Source organism: Abramis brama (genome assembly GCF_963993115.1).
Source record: "Abramis brama genome assembly, chromosome: 11".
Lineage (NCBI taxonomy): Eukaryota > Metazoa > Chordata > Actinopteri > Cypriniformes > Leuciscidae > Abramis > Abramis brama.
In genome coordinates, this window is record NC_139973.1 from 9,334,615 (window position 1) to 9,357,832 (window position 23,218).

General features: G+C 37.2%; 1 protein-coding gene across 3 annotated transcripts in view; it reads left to right on the forward strand.

Moving 5' to 3' along the window:
* The first annotated feature begins 6,514 nt into the window (after positions 1-6,514).
* Positions 6,515-23,218, forward strand: part of frmd4ba (FERM domain containing 4Ba) — a 51,722-nt gene continuing 35,018 nt past the window's right edge. For 2 of the 3 annotated variants that reach the window (XM_084128404.1, XM_084128403.1), the window contains exon 1: positions 6,544-6,829. The gene's annotated coding sequence lies outside the window, so the exon portion shown is untranslated. Of the gene's footprint in view, positions 6,830-23,218 lie in introns of all 3 variants that reach the window. The other variant, XM_084128405.1, reaches the window with a different exon arrangement.

The following is a 23,218-nucleotide window of genomic DNA, read 5'->3' on the forward strand; positions in this document are numbered from 1 at the left end:
CACACTTGTACAATGGTCAAATTAGTCCTTATCAACAGAAGGCCTCACCTTTAGTGCTTCAATGGGAAGTCAATTGCCCAGTGTTGGGATTTATCTGGTAGAGGGCGCTCTAACATGAAGTTCTCAAGAATCTGTTCCTGGCATCAGGGAGTTATGGTTGATTATGGCACTGTCAATGACATATACACACATACATGAGTACATATAATGGTTTGAATGTACAAAAGCGCACCTGGTACAGAAACAAATGGCAGATTTAATTAATTTTTAATTAGTAACTTTTAGAATGATAATGTAAATCACACACAAAAAAGGAAAATCCTCCACCTAATGAGCCAACATCCTTTCAAGAATGTCTCTAACAGTCTTAAATTCAAATTGACAGCATAAAGCATAAAATGAAATTCCAACAATTCAAGACTGAATTTTTTTATAACAAAGTCTGATAACATTGAAGAAACAATCTAAGATTAATGAAGGGGCAACATAAATAAATATACAAGAGAGACTAATCTAATGGCAAACACATTTATTTTTTATGCAACATATACAAACTTATTTACATGCAAAACGCCAAAAAACTTATTTAACTGGTCTCAGTGAAATGAGGTCACACGCAGCAAAAGTATTTAGATGCTTAGGCAAGAGGTTATGAAAACCAATGGAACCTGTCCAAACAACCTGTCAATACAAACTATTTGCATCACATCTAGCTGTACTGTAAAACACTTAATGTAAGGGAAAAACTCCTGGCTCAGGAGTGGAAAATTCCAGTAGTGGTTATGTGGTTATGTGGTTATGTGGCTTTGTCAGAACATATATCTGTGCTTGTGATGAGTATGAAACTGTCATAATTCACAAGCGGAAGCAAAGGTGCAAGTCAACTCTTTATTGGAAGGTCAATAGACAAGAACAATACAGGAACACAGGAACTCGGGTGTGCTGGTGGCGCAGGGACAAGATGGTCAGCGTGCTGGTGCAGAGTGGTGACGATGGATCCAGTGCAGGTGAACATCCAGACGAGACGAGACGAAAACCCACGAAGACACCGAACAGGAAACTCGAACCAGGAACTGGACTGTAGACGGCACACGATGAACGCACACGATGAACGCACACGATGAACGCACACGATGAACGCACACAATGAACGCACACAATGAACGCACACAATGAACGCACACAATGAACGCACACAATGAACGCACACAATGAACGCACACAATGAACGCACACAATGAACGCACACAATGAACGCACACAATGAACACACACAATGAACACCAAACAACGATCTGACAAAGAGAGGAGAGTGCGATGAGAACTTATAGGTGAGTGAATTGGCAGCAGCTGGTGTGGGGATTGAGATCAGCTGGCGCGCTGATCAGTTGGAACGAGCGGTAACGCCCACTCACACACACACAGAACAACAAATACACGAGACACGAAGAAAACAGTGAATTCATGAACCGTGACAGAAACAGGAAGGATGGAGCATGACATGTGTATCCAGGCTTTAAATGAAGCTGAAAATGTGCACATTTCTGTAACAGGTTGCTGCATGTTCTTTTTCCTCCCTGAATGTTTCAAAGTCAGACATTGGCATGGAACCAGTGAAATCTGTGTTAGAGGAATGCTGCAGTGTAAAAATAACAGAAATCTTAAGTTTAGATGCAGATTAAAGTACTTCTGCAACCACTTTTAATAACTAAACAAATTCAAAACATGACATGAAACATATTTAAAAAATGGATTCACAAAATGATCACATGGTTTATGAATTTTGTGATTAGTAATTAGTTAAACATGAAGTACATTTTTGTACAATTTTCAAGTTCATAAAATTAAATATTCTAAAAATGCACTTACATTTTTTTTCCAATAATATTAACAGAAAAACAATGTCAAAATGCTACAATAAAAACAGTTAATTGGTTAAGTTAGCTTTCCATATGAAGTGAAAAATTATATTGATTTCACATGAAAAAAATTTTTTTTTGATATTCAATTCATTTTTAAATAATCAGAAATAAAATAATTTATAGTGAGACCTTGAGTGAGGCTGAGGCAGCTGCCAGTTTGTTTTTTATTTAATTTAAAAACAAATATTTCTTATTTTTTAATCAGTTATGAATTATAAAATATGCAGCCACCAAATTCCACCCCATAATGCCTGTAACTTTGTCATCATACCTTTTTACACTAAATTTATAGAATTACAGCAGTCAGTTTTTACCGTAAATTTAACAGGATTTTTTTACAGAGAGAAATTTTCACAAAGCTACTGACATGTAAAATCAAATTGACAAGTGATGATAATCTATGTATGATATGAGCACTTATCCACTTTTCTGACATGTAATGTATGCATCTCTCTTGAGGGCTGTAAGGAACATGTCTCATCAGCAACCCAACCTAACGGCAAAATCCATAACACTTACAAAACCTTCACTCATCCAGAGAGACACAGACAGCACAGAAACACCTGAGAACCATGAGCTGACTGGGGCTATTGGGTTCAGATATGTTACAAACAGCCTCAAGGAAAATACCTCTCAAATGAAACTGTGCTTTTTCAAGCTGAGGACAGCAGTGATCCAAAGTTGCAAGCTACTTGCACAATCGCCTCAATGAAAGATCATGTCAATCAAAATGGAGGACTTACATTGCTTGAGACATTGCAATAATCTCAGCTAGTGTCAGTGTTTGGCTTAAAGCAAGGGCGTTTCTCTAAAACTACTCAATTATTATTATTTTTTTAAGTGTTGGGTGAGTCATAATACCATAAATTACACACACCCATAGCTAAAACGTGAATTTTGAAGCATTGATGTTAATTTTTTTGTGTGCAGTGTACGTTGTAGAACAAAACATCAAAGTATTGTCAAGTTGTGTTAACCACAGGCTTTATTTTACTCATAAATTGAAAAACTCCATTATAAAAACCCTATAGGAAAATCTCGAAGGAACCAAAGGCAAATTAGACTTCCGGGTTCTGACATCATACCTGTGCCACTCTGGACTGTAAATTAAAATGGATGACGTGTCTCCACTTCCTTCCACTATAGAAAAATTAAGCCAAAATATCCCAGAAATAACCGTTGACATCTAAACCATATGGAACCTGAGTCTGATGTGCAGTAGTGATCCTGAGACTAATTTTAAGATATTCCGCAGATATTCTCCTGCAATTTTAATACTTTTATTTATTTATATTCTTTTAGGGAAGAGGAAAGGAAGGGATAAGCTCAAACATTTCTGTGCATGTTAGATGGTTTTTGTAGCACTGAATTGCAGTTACTGCTTACTATTGGAATAATGATTTTCCTGTCTACCTATCCAAGATGATCTGTACCCAAGTACAGAATAAAAATAGGTTTTTCAATCTAATTTTCGTGTTGATTTACAGATATTTATACTTGTTACCTAACATGATACATTTTACACAGGAAATCACTTACTTGAACATTATGTATGTGTCCGGAAGATGGCCACCTGCTCCACATCCACAACCCATCATCTCCAGACTCTGCAAACCTAGTAGTCAGAGTGACATGGAATCTTTCTGTCTACAAAGGACATTCAATAGGAGCGTGAATGAACAGAAATAAACTATTCAAAAATTAGAATAGTTAATTAATTGATGAATTTATTATTTTACTTTGAGCTCATATAGAAACTTACACACAATTAGGATGCACACACACATCATACATTACCGAGGTGAGAAATGGGTCATTCTTCGCAAAGGAATTGTACAGTTTTCTGCTAGTAAATTCTGTAAAACAGAGCACAGACTGACAAAATATAGGGAAAGATCATTCAAATACAAAAAAAACCCCCACTTTCATTCCATCCTTTTATGGTAGAGACAGATACACACTTTATCTCACGGTGGACCACCACGGGATTATAGTGATGATTTGAGCATCCAAGAGGACTACAAATATGAAGGATGGAGACGGAAATGATACTTTCTCTTCCTCAAAACAACCGTTTTTTTTGCTGTTAGAATCAGATGTTTTCTGGCACTTTCCCATAACCTTCAGTAAGGCCTAGGTCTTAGCTGACAGTAGCTACAACAACAAACACTAGAATGCTAGTTTATGAATTTAATATGCAATGTCGCTTTTCGTTATTTAGCTAATACGTTACACTAATTAGTTCATTATTTAAATTGTAGTTAGCTTAATAACAAACTTGACTTTGACCAAATTATGTCCGTGGTGTTCTTCACTCATCGAAAACATTTATAACCATACAGCAAAAACAACTTCTAAAACCCAAAAGAATCCAAAAATGCATTTGCTGTGGCTCAATGTAATGGACGTGCTCGTCATAGTGCGCATGCGTGCGTGTTGTACGTTGACATAAACCGGCATAAACTAAAGAGGAAACAATTCTCTCATTGTTTAAATTTTTCTGGTTATACATTCGTTCACTTTACAACCAAAAACAAATGTGTGTTGAGAAACATACATTCGCAAGTTTGTAATTACATACCTAGATAATTAACAATTGAATTGCCGTTTCTAAACTGACACAACATAAAAAGTTGAATAAAAAGTCCCTTTCAGACTTTTTATTTTATTTTTTATTATTATTTTTTTTTTAATTGAAAATCAAACACAAGCACAAGAAAAATTGGATTGAACAAACAAGTAACATGGGGGCTTAAAACAATCAACATATAGGAGAGCAGAGCACAGATCAATTATACAGGAAAAGTCCCTTTCAGACTTTTATTGAATGGTTTTCCAGTGAACATTTCTGCCAGACCAGTCAGAGATGTTTTATCCACTAGATGGCAGTAAACCATAGCTTATTATGAGGGAATGGAAGCAGAGATCCATTGTTTATCATTTATTCTCTTAGGGGACCAGAATACAAGTTGTGAATTTCTACATAAATGCACCAAACATAGTCTTTCATCCTATTTTATCCTTTTCATTTGTCTTTCTTCTGGTTGTTTAACAAACCAGGACTGAGAATCCAGGAACATATTCAGTGAATTAGGCTATGTATTTCAGAAGGCATCAAGAAAAGAAAATATGTTGCCTATTCATTTTATTTGACAATAACGTTAACAGAACATCGTCAAAAGAGAGGTGGGGATGTAAATTATGTGAAACCAATGCCTGCAAAATCCATCATATTATAATGTATTTTCCAAAAGCCACATTTTTTCCCTAACCTTTTTTTTTCATTTTCCTGCTAACAGGCCTATTGTTTCTTTTTTTTGAGAGCTTTTGTATTGTTTTGAGCACTGACACTCCCTTCCTTCCCCATCCCTCTCCCTCCCTGTTTCACAAGTCCTCTCTCTCTCTCTCTCTCTCTTTTGCTCCCTGTGCTTTTTCAGCTTCCTGGTTTTTGCCTTTTAGGGCATAAACATACATTTTAAATTGGGAAACCTCTACACATACCACCTCACATTTTTGTAGACAAAGTAAATTAGAATTTACAGTATTGTGAGGATTGCTAACAGACTGTAACTATATTTGATAAACTGTGTGCTTGATGTTGATACAATTTGTTATTGATGTCAGAAAGACTGTCTACATTTATTTATTTATTTTATAAGAAAGGCCCACATGGGGTTACACTTTTGACTTCAATCAAAATGAAGTTCAAAATGACATGTCCTTCATCAGGACTATCATCATAGGTCTTAACAAATGTGTGTTGTGAAAATGTCCGCTTATTCGCTGAGGTGAGAAGTGAAACTTTTCTCCAGTGACAAGCCCAGAGAACTCATTAACCCATCTTATAATCAACGGAATCAAAATGGATGTGGAAGAGTGAGCAGGCATAGCAGTGATGACTAGCCATGTGTGAAATCACAGAGCTGGACAAGAGGTGGCAATCTCACACTCATCTTTTTCTATATCAACATAAGATATAGCACAAGTCAAGAAAAGGTTTAAAGTCACCATGAAATCAAAATGGACCATTATTATTATTTATGGAATATTCCTATTATAAATGATTAAGTATATAAATAATCTTTAATCAAAATAACTTCCCCTCCTTCTCGCAGCGAAATCTCATCTCTTCTCTGATGACATGTTCTCCGGTGTGAGGGCGGGACAACCTGTCACTCACATGAGATCACAGCAATAGCAAACCACAACCACACAACCATCCAATCAATTCCCATTGGACAAAATCAAGTCCCGCCCTACATATCTTCTTGTTTCACTCGGATATACGTCACAATAGCAAATACATTTTACAAATGTGTGTTCTTTGGACCACCTAGTCAGAATAATATAAATTGTGATTTACATTTTCTGATGGCAAAACACTTATTAGCCTACCATGCAACAACATAGTAATACCTTGGTAGTTTTTATATAAAGTGGATATAACAAACATAACAATATGATTTTGTAGGACTGTATTGATCATTAAAAAAAAAACAAAAAAAAACATTTATTTCCACTTCATAATTATTTTATTTTATTTTATTTTATTTTATTTTATTTTATTTTGTAGGTAGGCCCGCGCACGCGTCAGTGGCGTTTGTATCACCAAGGTAACGGCAGAGGGAAATTCGTCTGCTCAGGCAGGACCGACTGTAGGGATCAGATAGGGGCGGAGGAGGGGTAAATCAGTAAACGGACCAACAGAGCTTGTGTCCTCACAAACCTGACATGAACTGTATCACCGGCTGGCTGTATATTTTGCGCATCGCTTTTCCTTTTGTGTTCATGACTTTGGACGCGAGCTCACGGAGACAACAGAGTCATTTTAGGCTCCGGTAACAAAAAAGACAAAAGATTTTCGCAAACCTGGGGCTTGAACACAACAATACCGACAATAAAGAGAGGTGAGTTCCGCTTGTTATTGAAAGGTCTGCGTGTTCTGCGTGTTTTTTTTTCTCATTTTGTGCTTTAGGGATAATGGATTTGCAATATTATAACAACTTGAGGATAAGAAGTTGGGTTTCTTTGATACACATTATGTTTGACATGACGACCGTACGGTAACGTTAGGCTCCGTAAAGCTTGACCGATGTCAGAAACTTCACCTCACACTATTTGTGAAATACACCAACAAATTACTTTCTCCAGGATCAGAGAGACAGCTTAGATTCAAACTTTGCGGAAAGTGTTTTTTTTTTTTTTTTGTGGTGAAATACAGTTAATATTGTACAGTAATATTGCCAGGAGCACCTGACTCCTCTTAAATGAGCCTTCAATGGTGAATGCAAAACCCTGTTTACTTGATAGTATTAGTTGATTCACATAGTTACTCAGTGTAAAGTTTTATTTTTTCCACAAATATAAAAACTTTTAAGTTTTCATGCCTTGCTCAAACCTTGAACAATGATACTCAATGCCAAGGGACTACCTGTAGTGAGAACATGTGTATGCTTGTTTCCTGTTGACACATGTGAGAGAGAGCTGTTGATTAGAAACCCTGGCTCATTTTAAAAGACCAAGGAAGACAGTACTCCATCAAAAAGCCATTTTCCCACCGTTCCTGCAGACGCTGATTCTGAACTTCCTGCTTCCTGAGAAAGACAAACAATAGGAGACAGAAACATGTGACATCCTGATAGTGTATGAGGGGAACGGTGACGCACTTCAGTCCAAATTTAAGGAGGATAAGCAATGCTTTCTTTGTTTTTAGGGCTTGTTTTGGGAGCAGGTGATGTAATTAAGCTAAATCCAAATTAAATTTAATTTAAGGGATACGCTGGTTGTATTTTTAAAGGCAAGGACTTTTTGTTTTGTGCATGTGGTTCAGCAATTGAGTTATACCACAGTGGGTTATACTTGTTTTATGATAAAAGCACATGCACACCTTCAAATACCTTTAAGCTATTAGGCTAACTGATATAGAAAATTCATTCCGTATCTGATAGAGTCATTTTCCAATCAGGGTGCTTTAATGAATTTGCCTATAGAAACTAGGCTTTTAATGTTCAACTATCATTAAAAGCAAGGCTTTTCTCTCTGGAGGTTTTTAGGGTTTAGAGTGGTTAATTGAAGCACATTTGAACACTTCCCATCCCCCTTCTCCTGAATGCATTTTTGTCTATATGTTTTTATCTTTCTGCCCAGTTGCTTTCCTTTAACACTGCTCATGATGTTGTCATATGATATAGTTGTAAATCCAGTATGTTCACCATGTGTAACCTGACAACTAGCTCACCTTCCTGTTGCACAACAAAGGAAGGCTGACCACAAAAGATAATATTCCTTGCCTGCATACACGCTGATGGCTGACGCTTCCAGAAGTGTAACTTGAAAATGGCCACTTTAAGGAAGAGTGTTTGGGCTTTTTTAGAAGGGTGTTTTTAAATGATTTCCACACTTGATTCTAGCTGAATCTAAACTTGCTTTGAGATTTAGGAATTTGATTGTCAGTTCTCTCTGTGGGTTGGCAGTTATCTTTAAGCTTGGAAGTACAAATCAATTCAAAGCCTCTGCATTTAATCGTGCTGGCAATGCCTCAGAGGGGTATGTGGATTCAGTTCAATTCAATTAAACCAACTCAGTTACAGAGCAAGTGTGACCTGATGTCGTATAATTGATCCCTTATTGCATTAAGGACACTGGTGTCAGTCCAATTTCACCATGTCCTTAGAAAGGCATGCTGGCAAATACGGCATTAGATGGCTGAGATGTTGAAATGTACAAAGTACATTTGTAGAACAGATGAAACTAGATAATGTTTGCAGATGTGTCTAGTAATGGGTGCCAGTTTTCTCAGTAAGAGTCATATGGAAATCAGAATATTTGTGTCAAATTAGTGTAAAATATTCAAAATGTACCCAAAAATTTAAGTGGGTCATTGTTTTCGTGTGTTTAATAGCCGTTTCGTACTTGTTTTTCCATTCTTTTGTCTTAACTGCAGTATTTAAATTGTCCCGTGGCAGCTCTGAAAAACAAAGGGCTCAAAACTAGAGGTTTGGTAGTCCATAAACCTGTCCTCGGGATGTAGAAATTTAGACCTATCAACCAATTGCTATCCATATTGCCCCTTCAATTAAAGGCTCTCAGAAAAGATAAGAACTGCTACAAAGCTAAATGTTGTTATTATGTGATGATGTTCTGTTCCAATAATTGAACTCTAGCTTCCATGATGCCCTGCCACTGTTCTCCAGGGAAAACCGAAAATGATCCCTATAGTTATAACTCATTTTCTATTTTCCACTGGCAGGCATATGTTCAATTACATTCCATCAATGCCCGAATGAGAGCGACTATTAATATCAGTCCACCTAGACACAGAGAGGAAGAGCTCATGATAATGGGCCATCCGCTGCTGTCTCGCCTACCACTACTGTTGTATGTGTGTGTGTTTCCTCGCTCTCAAGAGACCTTGGTATGGTAACATCCTCGCTGAAAAATAGACATGGCCTACAGTCTGGATGGAAATCAATAGAGTTGTATGGTGCTGCTCCACATAAGTGGTAGCGCTGGAGGGGATCACGGCTGATTCTTCAACATTTCTGTGTTTTATCAAGGGATAGTGTACTGTTCTTTTCAAGGGGGATGGCTAGAGTAAGTGCAATACCCTGTAATATGGTAAACATTATCAGAACAATGTTTCATAAATATTGGGTTAGGTTAGTAGCACATATACAGCCCTAAGGCCACAGTGACAATGAACTGCAGGCGGGACATGGGACACAGGTCAGGAGCCCTTTTCATATAGCAGATGGTAAAGGAATTGCTTTTCATATGAGTGAAAATCAAATCCACCACATGCCCTTTGCTTTTTAATGATTATTCAGCCTTAAAGAAACATATTTTTTCAGTAACAGATGTGTTGCATTATTAGTTGTCCATTTGAACAATCCTCTAACTTGTAGTGGACTTCAGTTGTAATTTGTTTATGCTACAGAAATTGATGATACTTTAAACTGTGTGGTGTTATTAAGGAGAGGTTTCCTATTACTTTAAGTTACCCAACTTATGATTTTCCAACCTGATCCCCATGAGAAAACGTGGCTGTTTCACGAGGTGACTATTTCGTATCAATTTATTTAAATGAATAGTTCACTTAAAAATGAAAATTCTGTCATCAGATTTCAAATTCTGACCTTTTGTATCTTTGCCCCTACACTCTGGAATTCTAATCCCCATCACATTCGCAACCTCTCATCATTACATGATTTCAAAATCATTGAAAATGGCTTCTTGTTTCTCTGATCCCTAACTTTATGATCTGATTCATGTTATGCATGTTGTTACTGTTGCTCAGTGTATATTGTTTTTTAGTCTGTTGTCGGGTATATTTGCTATAATATTGTAAAGCGACCTTGAGTTTGCAGAAAGGCGCTATATAAAATAAATGTATTATTATTATTATTTATTATTAACTATGAAAACATTCCACCTGTTATAGAGACTTGCTAGTAACCACCCTTGACACCCTAGCAACCACCTAACAACAACCAGAAACACCATAGCAACACACTAAAAACTATTCAATGTAAAATTTATTCATTCTCAGAACTGTCCTTTGAACACGCTCTAACTTCTCTGCTACCGAAGATGACCTCTGCCTAGATAGAAACTTGATACTTTAGCTTTAGCCTTCAAACGTTGAAATATGGATGACTCAAAGAAAGAGAGATCTGACTTTTGTCACCGTAAGCTGACCGGTCAGGTATGACTAGCCTTGGGGTGGGGGAAAGGACTTGATAAGGTCTTGACAAAAGACGATGACCTTCTCATGCCATCAATGACCAGCAAGAGGTGAATGAATTGTTGCCCCAAAGGGGTTAGTAAAGCTTTACAGGATTTTGTGACTAAGCCTGTTGTAATTTCTTACATCATCAGAAATTTACAATGAAGTCTTTATCTTTTTTTTTTCAGAGAATGTTGGGCAACTTTGCTGAATTGCTTATTTTTTTATCTAAACAAAGCAAAAGATCTTGTATGACTGGATCATTGTGATAAGACTGAGCAAAGAGTGCAGGTGGCATGTTGTGATCCAACTTGTCATGACTGTGAATTACTTGCTCATGCATTTGCTTACCCCGCTGTGCCTGTCTTGTTTATTTGTTCTGACACATGGCATGTGTCTGTGGGCCATTTACCCGCATGAGAGAGGATAAAGATCACAGTTAAAGTCATTTGATTGTTCTATCCCTCTGTTTCCCATTCGTGGACTCAGTATAATTAAGGCAATGTTCAGAAAAGCATCTTATCATACTTATTGTTCTATTTATTTAATTTTTCAAAAGTGTATTCTGTACATACATATGCAAATGTGCATATTGTTGCTTAAAATGTTGCATGTGTATGCATAGTTTCACATTATTTCACACAATGTTTACTTCACAGTATTTATTTAGTAATCCATTCTGAACAGCCTAAATGAACACAAATGTTCAAAATGTTCTCATCCACCACATGTTCAAGGACTGTGAATTATTACAGGATCATTTTGCACATGTTTGGTCAATTCCAATACCAATTCTAGTGTTAAATGAGATATAAACAATTTTAAGAGAGGCTGAGTTTGTGTTCCTTGTCTAAAAAACACTTACACATGGCCTTTTACAGCAGTAGCCTTAGCTTGAACCCAGCCTGTTGTGCTGCAATAAAAATGTTATACATAACTCATCTGTATTTATTAAAACAGATTATTCCATCTCCAAATATTTTCAAATATCTTTTAAGCCAGAAAGGAGGAAAATTGTCCTTTTAGCATGGCTGAAATTAAGGTTAAATGTCACACTGATTTTGAAGGATATGACAAGAGACAAGGACATAAGGTTCAGTACAAATGTTTTGAAATGTTAACAGTGGTAGTTTGCATAATATATAGTTAGAGATGCGTTGTGAAGCGGGAGAGAACATTAAATATTAATAAGGACAAGAGCCAAGAGAGATGGAATAAGCTAAACACTTCTTATGCTTCAGTAGCAATAAGATTACAAATTCACAAAAATGCGCATATATAAACATCAGGGTGAGGGTTCATTCAGCTAGGACTTCAGAATGTTTTCTGTATATAGTGTGACTGTGAGTGTGTGCATCATTTTATAAGAAATTGTCATACGAGGGAAAATGCAATACGCTAAGTCAGTGCTTCTTAACTGGTGAGTCATGACATAAAATCATGGAAAATGCTAAATATAAAATAATAAAATGCAACTAACCATATAATCAAATAAAAATGGTATTATCATTTTTAGGGATGTGAATTGATTCAGAAATAATAAATAAATCATACAGGTTTGTGTGATTAATAGCATGAGCACATAACACTAGCCAGATGAAGTGGGGAAAAACAAAATCGTAGCCTCAGGAAGAGAATAACTGAGACTGCATTAATTACGTTAATTATTTAGGCTACATCCAGACAATCGTAATCACAGAAATGTTTTTTTTCTTTAGGGAGTCGAAAATGCTTCCCATTACTTTTTGGGTTGACATCAAAGTCTGTGCATTCATTCAAAATCTATAGTATTTTGGTCATTTGAAAAAAGCAGCCACAAAGGAATATAGATGGCAAAGTTGCTTGTCATGACTTCATCAACAAAAACCATGAACAAATCAAGGTACAACTATGCAAGCTATGCTGTGAATAATGTTAATAAGCTTGCACATTGTTGGGACTACTCAGTTTATTTATATATTTTAGTGCTTGATTTTAAAAACAATTTGTTTACTTTTATACAATAAGCAATTTTCATATAGTGTTTGAATCAGTTAAGATAAATGTAGAGCATAATATAGATCATTATAAATAATAGTTGACAGAAAATATTCACTATTTGAGCATCAAAAGTCATATAGTTGCTCAGTAGTACTATGATAGCTTAAAAATGGTCTTCATCTTTATCTCTTCACAGCTCTTTCTTGCTCTCTCTCAGATTATCTTCTCTGCCATTGTCTACCCCCCCTACAGTGAAACTAAGAGAATCCATTCATGGTTTTCATCTCTTGCCAATGATATTTAAACCCAGTGGCCCCACGTTCTCAATCTACCGTTCTGCAAAGTCCCTGCACCCACAATCCCGTGGGGACCTTATTAGAGGGGGCAGACAGACAGTACGCGCAGAGCGCTGGGCAGAAGCAGCAGTGACCACCTCCCCCGTCTGCTCCGTGGCATCTGTGTTATGCGCACACACACACTCACACCCATCCTTTTTGTCATGGTTCAGAGGTTTCAACATAACCCAGCTCTGTGTGCTATGGCCTATGTCAGCCCCAAATCCCAATCAAACAGACACTTCAATGGGCTCTCTGTGACAACGAACTACTAAAACCCCATCACGACACATAAAGCATTACTGTAATCTAAATGCCCCGAGGCTTAAATATTCATGAAGGCATACACTTATATTTTTAAAATCTTCATAAAGATATAAAAATTTAGCAAAGACTAAAAGATTTTTACATTTTCTGAAGAAAAAGTAAGTGGTGCTAGGTGATGTGGGTGGTTGCTAGGGCGTTGCTATGTTGTTGCTAAGGTGTTCTGAATAGATTTTAGTGTTATGTAGTTCCTAGGGTGTTCTGGGTGGTTTCTTGGTTGCTCGCTAGCCCAAGTCAAAAGAGTCTATTAATATTCATCAGACTGTTAAAAAATACTGTAAAAACAGTAATATTATAAAATATTATTACAATTTCAAATAACTGTTTTCTATTTTAATATATTTTAAAATGTAATTTATTCCTGTGATGGCAAAGCTGAATTTTCAGTATCATTACTCAGATTATTCAGTCACATGATCCTTCAGAAGTCATTCTAACATGCTGATTTGGTACTCAAATATCAATATTGAAAACAGCTGCTTAATATTTTTGTAGACACTGTGATACTTTTTCAGAATTATTTGATGAATAAAACATTCATTTATTTGAAACAGAAATATTTTAACATGTTTTTATTGTCACCTTATTGTTCCCGTTTTAAGATCCACCAAGTGAAAATCAGATGTTTGATTGTTTATGAAAGATTTAACGTTTTGAGGTGGTATTTTATGCTCAGCACAAACAACGTGGGAGTTATATGCCAAATACTAAGGGTTAAATTCTATATCAGAGCCCTATGTTTTTTCCCAAGGCATTTTAAATTAAAATACAACAGAGCTGAATTTATTAGAGCAGCCTGCTCTGATTTTGATCTCTCTGTGTTATGAAAAGCATTATTATTTTTACAGATTGCGAAACAGTTGGTCTGATATCAGAACTCTTTTATTTCAATTCAGAATATTATTGATTTCCCTTCCAACAATCCACCTGTCAAACCATCTGTAACCCAACAGAAACCTCAGTCAGTCAGTCAGTGGGCTGGTCAAACAGCCGTTTGGTCTTGGCTCTGTACAGTGGCATCCCAGTAATGAAAGTGTAATGCAGACACTGCACTTCTCAAAGCACAGTCATGCACACTTTTGGGGCCATCAGCTGTTGATGTGTACGCGTGTACTTTGGAACAGCTGCATACCCATCATTTCTGAGTGTGTGTGCCCTCTGGATGCATAAAATGCCTTCCCCTTTCAGCCAATTAAATATGCTCATATTGCATTTGGTAATTGAAGTCACATTATTGCTATGCTGGGGGAGTGCACAGGGTGATTGAGGATGGCAGTTCTGTGCCGCCCTCCTCTGGGTTCCTAGTGGAAATTAGCTCATTAATACAAATCAGTGCATGAATGTAACCATGGGAGTTTGTCTTGGCACTGATAAAAAGGAGATAGATAAAGCTTGAAACAAAGAGGAAAAGACAGAAAAAAAAAACCATTTTAGCCAACAAGAGTTCTCTGAATCTTAAAGAAGCATTAAGCAATAGTTCATTAAAAAAAAACCTATTTTATTTATTTAAATGTATCATTTATTCAACCTCATGTAGTCCCAAGATTTGTAGGTGTAGACTTTCTTTTGCTGAAGGACTTCTTTGACATAATATTAGGGCTGCTCAATATGTATTGAAATACTGCAAATGTACATATCGTAATGGCTTGCGATAACTGCATGATTTTAATACTCCGAAAGATTACAAAAAGTCCAAGTTTTAGGTTGACGCAGACAGCAGAGAGTAGACTGGACATGTGTCTGTTTCATGTGCACAGGATCCACTTGTCTGTGCAACATTTCTGTCGCGACGCACTCCACAATGGGTGACGTCAAGCGACTTTAACGCGCCCACAAAGCATCCTGGGAAGGCGGTGCTGCATTTGATAAAATGCTGCGCGTCAAAAAGCTGGTCGATGCCCATCTCGTTAAAAAATGCAATATTCGATATGCAATACGGTACGGACCCACTTTTGCGACACGACTGTTGCGTGGTGTCGCGACGCCTCCCCACATTTGTACGTTGATGGGCGTTCCTTAGTTTACCACTATGGGCGTGGTTTTGACCGAGCGGGAAATGTTGCGTATAGAGAGCCTAAGTCCCTCCCCTTCCGGTTGACCACCATGGGACCTTACTTCGGAAAAATATTGTATGGTAGTCAATGGCGCGAGACAACAAATATTTTGATCTCGTTTGAATTGTGCCCTGAATTACACATATGATGTTTGTCAATTTAAAATATCCATTTTAAAGTCAAGAAAGTCTCAGTTTGATGAAAAACTGTTGAGGTATAAGACTGTGAAAATACGCATTTACAGAGACTACAAACCCAAAAGGCGCATGTGTGACGTCATACCTTTTCTCTCAATGAATGAAGCTAACTTTACTGAAGCTAACGTCTGTCTGTTTCTATAGTCTTACGTTATAATCGTAACGTTACGTTTTATACCAGACTGCACACATACGAGCAACGGATCTTATGACGTACATAGTGCGAGACGAGAGATGTAGTTCATTGAGCGATTTTCACATAAAACTAAATGTTACTCTTCTGTTTTATGACAAACTGCGACTTTCTTGACTTTCATAATTATCTTTTAAATTGACAAACATCATATGTGTAATTCAGGGCACAGTTCAGACGGAATAAAAAGATGTTGTCTCTCGCCATTGACTACCGTACATTCACGACTGTCGCATGGTGTCGTGACGCCTCCCCACATTTGTATGTTGATGGGCGTTCCTTAGTTTACCGGTATGGGTGTGGTTTTCCCCCCCGTCTCTACTTCTATTGGATAGTCGCATCGCGTTCAACGGAATTCATTTGCATAAAGATGGGCATCGGCCAGCTTTTTGACGCGCAGCATTTTTCCAAATGAAGCGCCGCCTTCCCGGAATGCTTTGCGGGCGTGTCAAAGTCGCTTGATGTCACCCATAGGTATATAGTGGAGTGCGACGCGACAGAAGTGTCGCACGGACAAGTGGATCAGTACCGTAATGCATATCACATGTTTCCTTAATATTGTGCAACCCTACATAATAGGATCATTATTGACATATGATGGTATTTTTACAAAGCTGATAACACACAAATTTGTATACACACGGCTAGTGAGTAATAAAAATTATACTTTTTATTATGATTGTAAGAATGCAATTTTTTAATTCAACTGTGAATTAAATGAACACCTTCTGGCCCAGTCTATGTAATTGCTGTCATTTGAAGGACTACTTGACTACTGACGTCATATAACACAACATCCAATTGTCCTGTTTGTTTTGGAAATACAATAGGCATTTAATTACTAGCAGGGTGCCATCAAGCGTCAATGCCATTAAAATGAATAGGATCCTATGTCACAGAGAGCTTGAGTTTATGCACATGACACTGGACAATTGCCAATGTGTGAGGTCATCATTCAAAGCAGAGTTGAAGCTGTAATTGTATCTCAGTTTCTGTGGCAATAACGTGTAACGTTTGTATGTAAAATGCATGGCTCACAGACCAAAGCGCAACTCATCACTAACTCATAGGGCATAGCTCTCCCAGATGTTTTTGCCTTTTAAACACAACATGTGGAAATTAGACTTGTCATTTGATGTTTTTCCCCCACATTGATTTAAAAGTCTTTGTTTTTGCTCACAATGTGCTTTCTTTTGAGTTTCGGCCTAAAATATGCCTTCAAAAGCTACAGCTGTGTTTACTTTTAAAGGTGCAGGCAGCATGTGAACCTTGGTTGCTCTGTGTGTTCGTGAATACAGGCAATTATTTTTTCTTTTGTAGAGAAGTTCTTGAGTGTGAACCTTATGTTGTGTATGTGTTTGTACTTGCATTTCATATTTACAGCCTGCATTTTGAGCATTTTATGTAGCCTATGTGTTGTATATGCATTAGATGTGTGTTTTTTGTTTTTGTTCTTGCTCTCTCTCACACACACCTGAGAGGTTTAACCAGATACTTTTGTCAGATGCACTCAGAGAATTACCCAAGACTTCCATTGGGAATGACTTTCAACATCGTATTCCTCAGTGTATTCTATGCTGAGCTAAATTTATAATCTACTCATTATCAACAAATTATATAACAGGAGAGTTTGCGTCACATTTACACAAACAATAAAATAGGCTATTTCTCGGTTTTTCAGTGTAAGTATATTTGAACTATAGGGGTATTATAGGGATAATTGAATTTGAAAATGAATATATTTTTTTCAAATATCAAAGTTATACATCTAAAACATATATTTAAAGGTAATGTACAGTAAAAAATATATATTTATTATTCTTTTATTTTAGTACTTTTTAGAAATTATGTGAAAATAAAGAACTGATGGAACCATATGAGAAATTGGTTGTACAGCTTAGCGGCCATTATACAGACATATTTGAATAGAAAATGCCTTGTTATTACATATGTTAGACTATTAGGAAAAAATACTAAAAACGTCTTATTTTTTGGTGGAATTTTAATTGTTTTCAGCCTGGAATTTTACATTAAGGTTGAGGGGGGGTGTAAGATCGATGTAAGACTGCAGGATGTCCTGTTTCTAACCCCCGTGTTTGCTCTTACCAATGCCACAGGCTCTCTGAATTCCCAGAATGCACTTAAACCCTTGACTCTTTGCCTTTCAACATCCAATCAGTGCTTGACATCAATGGTTGCTCTGCTCCGTGAGGGAACTTTTGAGCAGCACTGGTCTCAACTTTGTCAGTCATGGTTAGAGGCTCTTAACACTAATGCCTTTTAATCAACAGCTTGTATTTTTTTGCCATATTGCCCATATATATATTCTAGGAGCTGTGGCACTGCAAGAGGGTTATGTTTGCTATTGCTAGCCTTTATGGTTAGTGTTAGTGTGTGTATCACACTATCTATCAACAGTTTGGAAATATATATATTTTTTATGTTTTTGAAAGAAGTCTCTTACTCTTTCCAAGGCTGCATTTATTTAATCAAAAATACAGTAAAACAGTCATATTGTGAACTATTATTATTCCAAGAACTGTTTTCAATTTTAATATATAAAAAAATGTTGCTGCATTATTACTCCAGTCTTCAGTAGGCATGGGCCGGTTACCGGTTTCAAGGTATACCGCCATTTGAAAAAGTCCACTCTATTTTTCCGTTATACCACTCCTGCGTATGAGCTGTTTTTGTATGTCTCGTCCATAGACTGTATAAAACAATGGACAAAAGTGGGCGGAGCCGGTCATCGCCATCTTGGCAGCGCATCATTCCCAGATAACCGGAAATGGGCAAAAAGACGGGATTAGCTGAGGTGACGTGACGGCTAACAGACAGCAGACAAACAGCTAGTAGCGACAGCAGCGGCAATCCACCTGTCACTCAAGTGGCCACGCCCTTAATTATACAGAACATTAAGGCTTAATATAATTAAAACGTTTATAAAAAAATTCACCCCCCTCACAGTTGTCATGAAGGGCAAAATTAGCTATATAGACTAAAACCACTTTTTGCACCAGGCTGTAAACATATTTTTTTCTGCTTTAAAGTTGGGCATTTTAACATGGGGGGTCTATTGAATTGACTTTCTTTTGGAGCCTGTTTCTAGCGGCCAATCGATAAATTGCAGTTTAAGTCACTTCCGTGTTGGATTCAAGAGAGAGACCAGAAGGTTTCCGCTTGGTCTTGTTAAAGACAAGCGCAGGAATCCCTCAGGTTGTGTGCAGCGTAGAGAGTAACACAACCCCTTCCCCTCCGGTTGGTTCGAGCACGAGCAGTCTGTCACCTGTGTGTGTAGGATGGCCAAAAGAGGTGGACCCCTGGAACTTTTTCCCTAGTCGAAAAAGACGAAGGGGTGAGGCTGCCTGTAACTGTGGTAAAATGATGGTAAAAAAATCGCAAAATGACGATTTCTATTTCAAGAAAATGCTTTTGAGCATTCTATACCTATTCATCAAAGAACAGCCTGTCTTGCAAACATGCAGCCTGCATAGTCTTCCTTCTCTCTTTTTTATAGATGCATGTAGTCTATATTGATTGGCCTATATGTCTTAGTAGATTTTAACAATGGAGCTACCACTTAACTGAATTGTTTACTTTTTTCTCCATTCTCTCTATGGTCTTTGTTTGCGTCATTTTGAGATATACCTCTTGAAATGAGCAATTTTAGCAAGCTATATCCAGTTCAAGTGTCATATAGCTATTTTTCACTTACTATTAAGAGTCTGTTTGCATCAAATCCCTTTATTTCTAGTGCATTCTTTATGTTTTAGAAGATTTAAATCTTTCAAACATGTGACACACTTCTCTATAAACTACTGCCAAAAATATGACAGCTGTGTGTGCATGTTCCTCTTTGATTTGTCCAATTACCTGCCAGAATGACCCTTAAAGGTGAACTAAGTAACTTTTTTTACCTTAACTGAACAGCTTCTGAGTCATTGGAATGGTTATATTACTTATTTCGGGTTGAATGGTGGTCGTTTCGCACCCCCCTGGTGCCCGTGAGCGGAAAATACGCACTTGCAACTTTGAGCCGGCGGCGTCAGGAAGTCTCGCGTGATATAAGGTCTCGCGATGTAAACAATTGCTTTACGGCCAAAAGAAATCTGCTAAAATGCTGTCATTATTGCGCTCCCTCACGCTGTCTGAACCCGAATGAAGAAGACGTTTTAAAGAATGTCCCATCTGCTTTGATGTCGTTGATCTATAGCCTCTGGTGTCTGAGAATCACCAACGAGTTTTTACAACAGTGTTGTCAAATATCTATTCCGAAGCTGTGGGGGGAGCTCTAGAGAGAAACCTGCGAGCAAAAAGCGAGAATACAGCGAAGAAATCCCGAAGCTACTGAGTGCTGCTTTAAGGATGAACTCAACACCAATATGTGTAATGCCAGACCCTAAACTCACGCACAAACAGCAAATATTCTTTTGGATTGCTACAAAATGAATATATGGAAGCTTGTTTCCGCCACGGAGTAAAAAATAAAAAAAGGTCATTGCAACTTTTTATCTCACAATTCTTACTTTTTTCTCGCAATTGCGTGTTTATATCTCACAATTCTGAGAAAAATGTCTAATTTGCCAGATATAAACTCGTAATTGAGAGAAAAGTGGAAGCGGGCTTCCATAAATATCTGACATTTTGAATGTAATCTAAACAGATTTGGAACAGAAAGTGATGCTGTGGAAAACCTTTTATTCCATTTTATTCCAGACCTTTGAATTTCCTCTATAATTTGCTGTCGAGTTTGGCCGTTAGCCTCTTATATTGCGGATGGCTCAGTGAGTATTTTTATAAATTTTTCCTTTATGGAATATGTCGGGTGGAGAAGTGTTGCGTCTTGCGGAAACTACACCCTTAACATACACACTTTCACTCGCAGGCTACATACAGAAACAGCTAAATGTAACTCTTACCTTCCCAGAAAGGATCCAAAAATAGTCAGCTTTGAGTTTTTACTTTTAATCGCTATGACTACCAAAACATTGTCTTTTGATTGGCCTTACATAAGTGTCTGTAAAATGTTGATCACAAAAGACATAAGCTTGTAAAAAGCACAGAGAAACCACAACGTTTGTTTACGAGAAGGGACTGGCACGGCTGGGGCGGCCATTGTGTACAATTTGCGTAAATATGTGTGCGTATACGAGTCTGCACTTATTTGTGGTCACATTCTTTTGTTTATGAGTGTGTGCACTGTTTATCACTGAAGTATGTATGTGTCTCAGTCACTGTGTGTTATGAAGCCTCAGTAGGCTTGTCTCTGAATGTGGATTGTTTGTGGCCTGCCCTCTCTCTGTGCTCTCTTCCAAGGGGGAAAGTCTTGGACAGAAGCCTATATAGTATATACAGAGCCTCAAACCCAGCCAGTGGCATTCCGACCCTGGCTCTTCCAGGCTCCAGTTAGGTTACATCAGCCTCTGAGGGAGCACAGCTTCCCAGTGTGCCAAACAAACAGCGATGGCGCAGGGCTTATTTTGTGGAATTGAGGATCTTCTGGCCTCTGGAAGTCAGTTAGTGTGGACTCTGACTGAACAGGTGTTGAGGAGATGCTATAGTGATGGGCTTGTGCACTGTAGGAGGTTCCTGCAGACATGCTGTCGTCTGGGAGATGTCTATCAGGTATGAGATGAGAGTGATGATGAGACACTTTGGTTTATAGTTTATTTGTCATAATATGTGTCTGTACACTATATACCGTTCAAAAGTTTGGGGTTTGTTCTGTCTGTCTGTCTATCTATCTATCTATCTATCTATCTATCTATCTATCTATCTATCTATCTATCTATCTATCTAGTCTGTAAATGAATTCAGCTTTGCATCACAGGAATATATTAAAAATAGAAACTTGCAATTATAAACTGCAATAATATTTCATATTACAAGAATTCACTGTTTTACTGTATTTTCCGTCCAATAAATGCAGCACAAGAGACTTCTTTCAAAAACATATAAAAATTATTTCTGACCCAAACTTTTGAACAGTATAGAGTAAATGTAAATTAAAGGGTTAGTTTAGCCAAGAATAAAAATTCTGTCATCATTTACTCAGCCTTATTTTGTTTCAAACCTGTATGACTGACTTTCTTCTGTGAAACAGAAAAGGAGACATTTAGCAGATTGTCATCTGAATTTACCATTTGTGCTCTACCATTAATAACAAAAAGAGCAATTAAAAGCATCATAAAAATAGCTTATATTAATTATGTGCTATATTAAGGCTTATGAAGCCATATGTGAGGAACAAACTGAAATTATTTATTAAATAAAAATCACTTTATATAAAAGAGCAGCTTAGACATTCTGTTTTTTAATAACTCCTTTTGTGCATCATGGAAGAAAGAAAGAAATTTTGGAACAATATGAGGGTGTGTTACTGATGACAGAATTTTAATTCATAGGTAAACCGTCTAAAACGTTTTTTTGAGAGTTGGTCGAAGTCAAAATACAAATGAAAATTGTACTTTTGGACTTGTCAAAGCACCATCTGCTCAATTCACTTAGCGTTCATGCGTGCAAGTGTCACTGTTGACTAAGGATGTTTTTCTTCTCTTACTGTTGTCAGAGCTGTGGTCTGTCTGATGTCATTGTGTCTAAGGAATGTTGTTCTAGTAACCTTAACATGAATTCATTCATTCATGACATAATATACCTGCTATATCAAAGACAGATGTGTTTTTTCTGAAGCTGAACAGATGCTTGTTTTCCTCTCAGAATATTAGTCATTTATTGTGTTTTTTGGGCATAAGCCCATGGTCTCCATTCACTTTCATTTGCCCCAGGAAGCTTTACAAACTCGTTTTACGGCAGTGATATCAAACGCTCATTGTCTCTCACTTGCTTCGTCACAGATTGCGACATCCTGTGTTTTGGGTGATGTGCATTTGAATGAGAAATGCACGCTTTCACAGAGTGGATTGGGATAAGATTCTCAGCAATTAACTTAAATTCTACTCTGTACCTCATACAAAACTATTATATACCGCCAGAGAGGACTGCGACTGCAGCACATTGTCATTTGAACTATACTTTTGGTACCGCTTTTGACATTTTTGCAATAAATAAATAAATTGGGATTCCACTTGTCTGTTATGTTTGTCTTTATAACTATTTTAAAGAAATGGTTATGGGTTTATAAGTAGGAGTGGGATTAGCGGCTCAAAATGTTGTTTTAATGCTAATTAGGGCTGTAAAATTATACATTTGGCCCAATTTGTACACTTTGTCCTCCCATTGCATCAAAATGTTTTTTTTAAAAACATGTTTTTGTTTTTGCATTGTAACAAATCACGGACAAGTCAGCAAATGAATGCAATGGCCAATCAGAACTTCTGTGCAGTGTGCACTGACAGTCAGAACTGCAGCAAGTGTCAGTGAGGCAGCATTGAAATATTGTGAAGATGCTTGCCAATCATGTTTGCATATGCAGTTTTCCCCACAAATATTTTGATGTACATTATATGAATTGACATTAAATAAATGCAT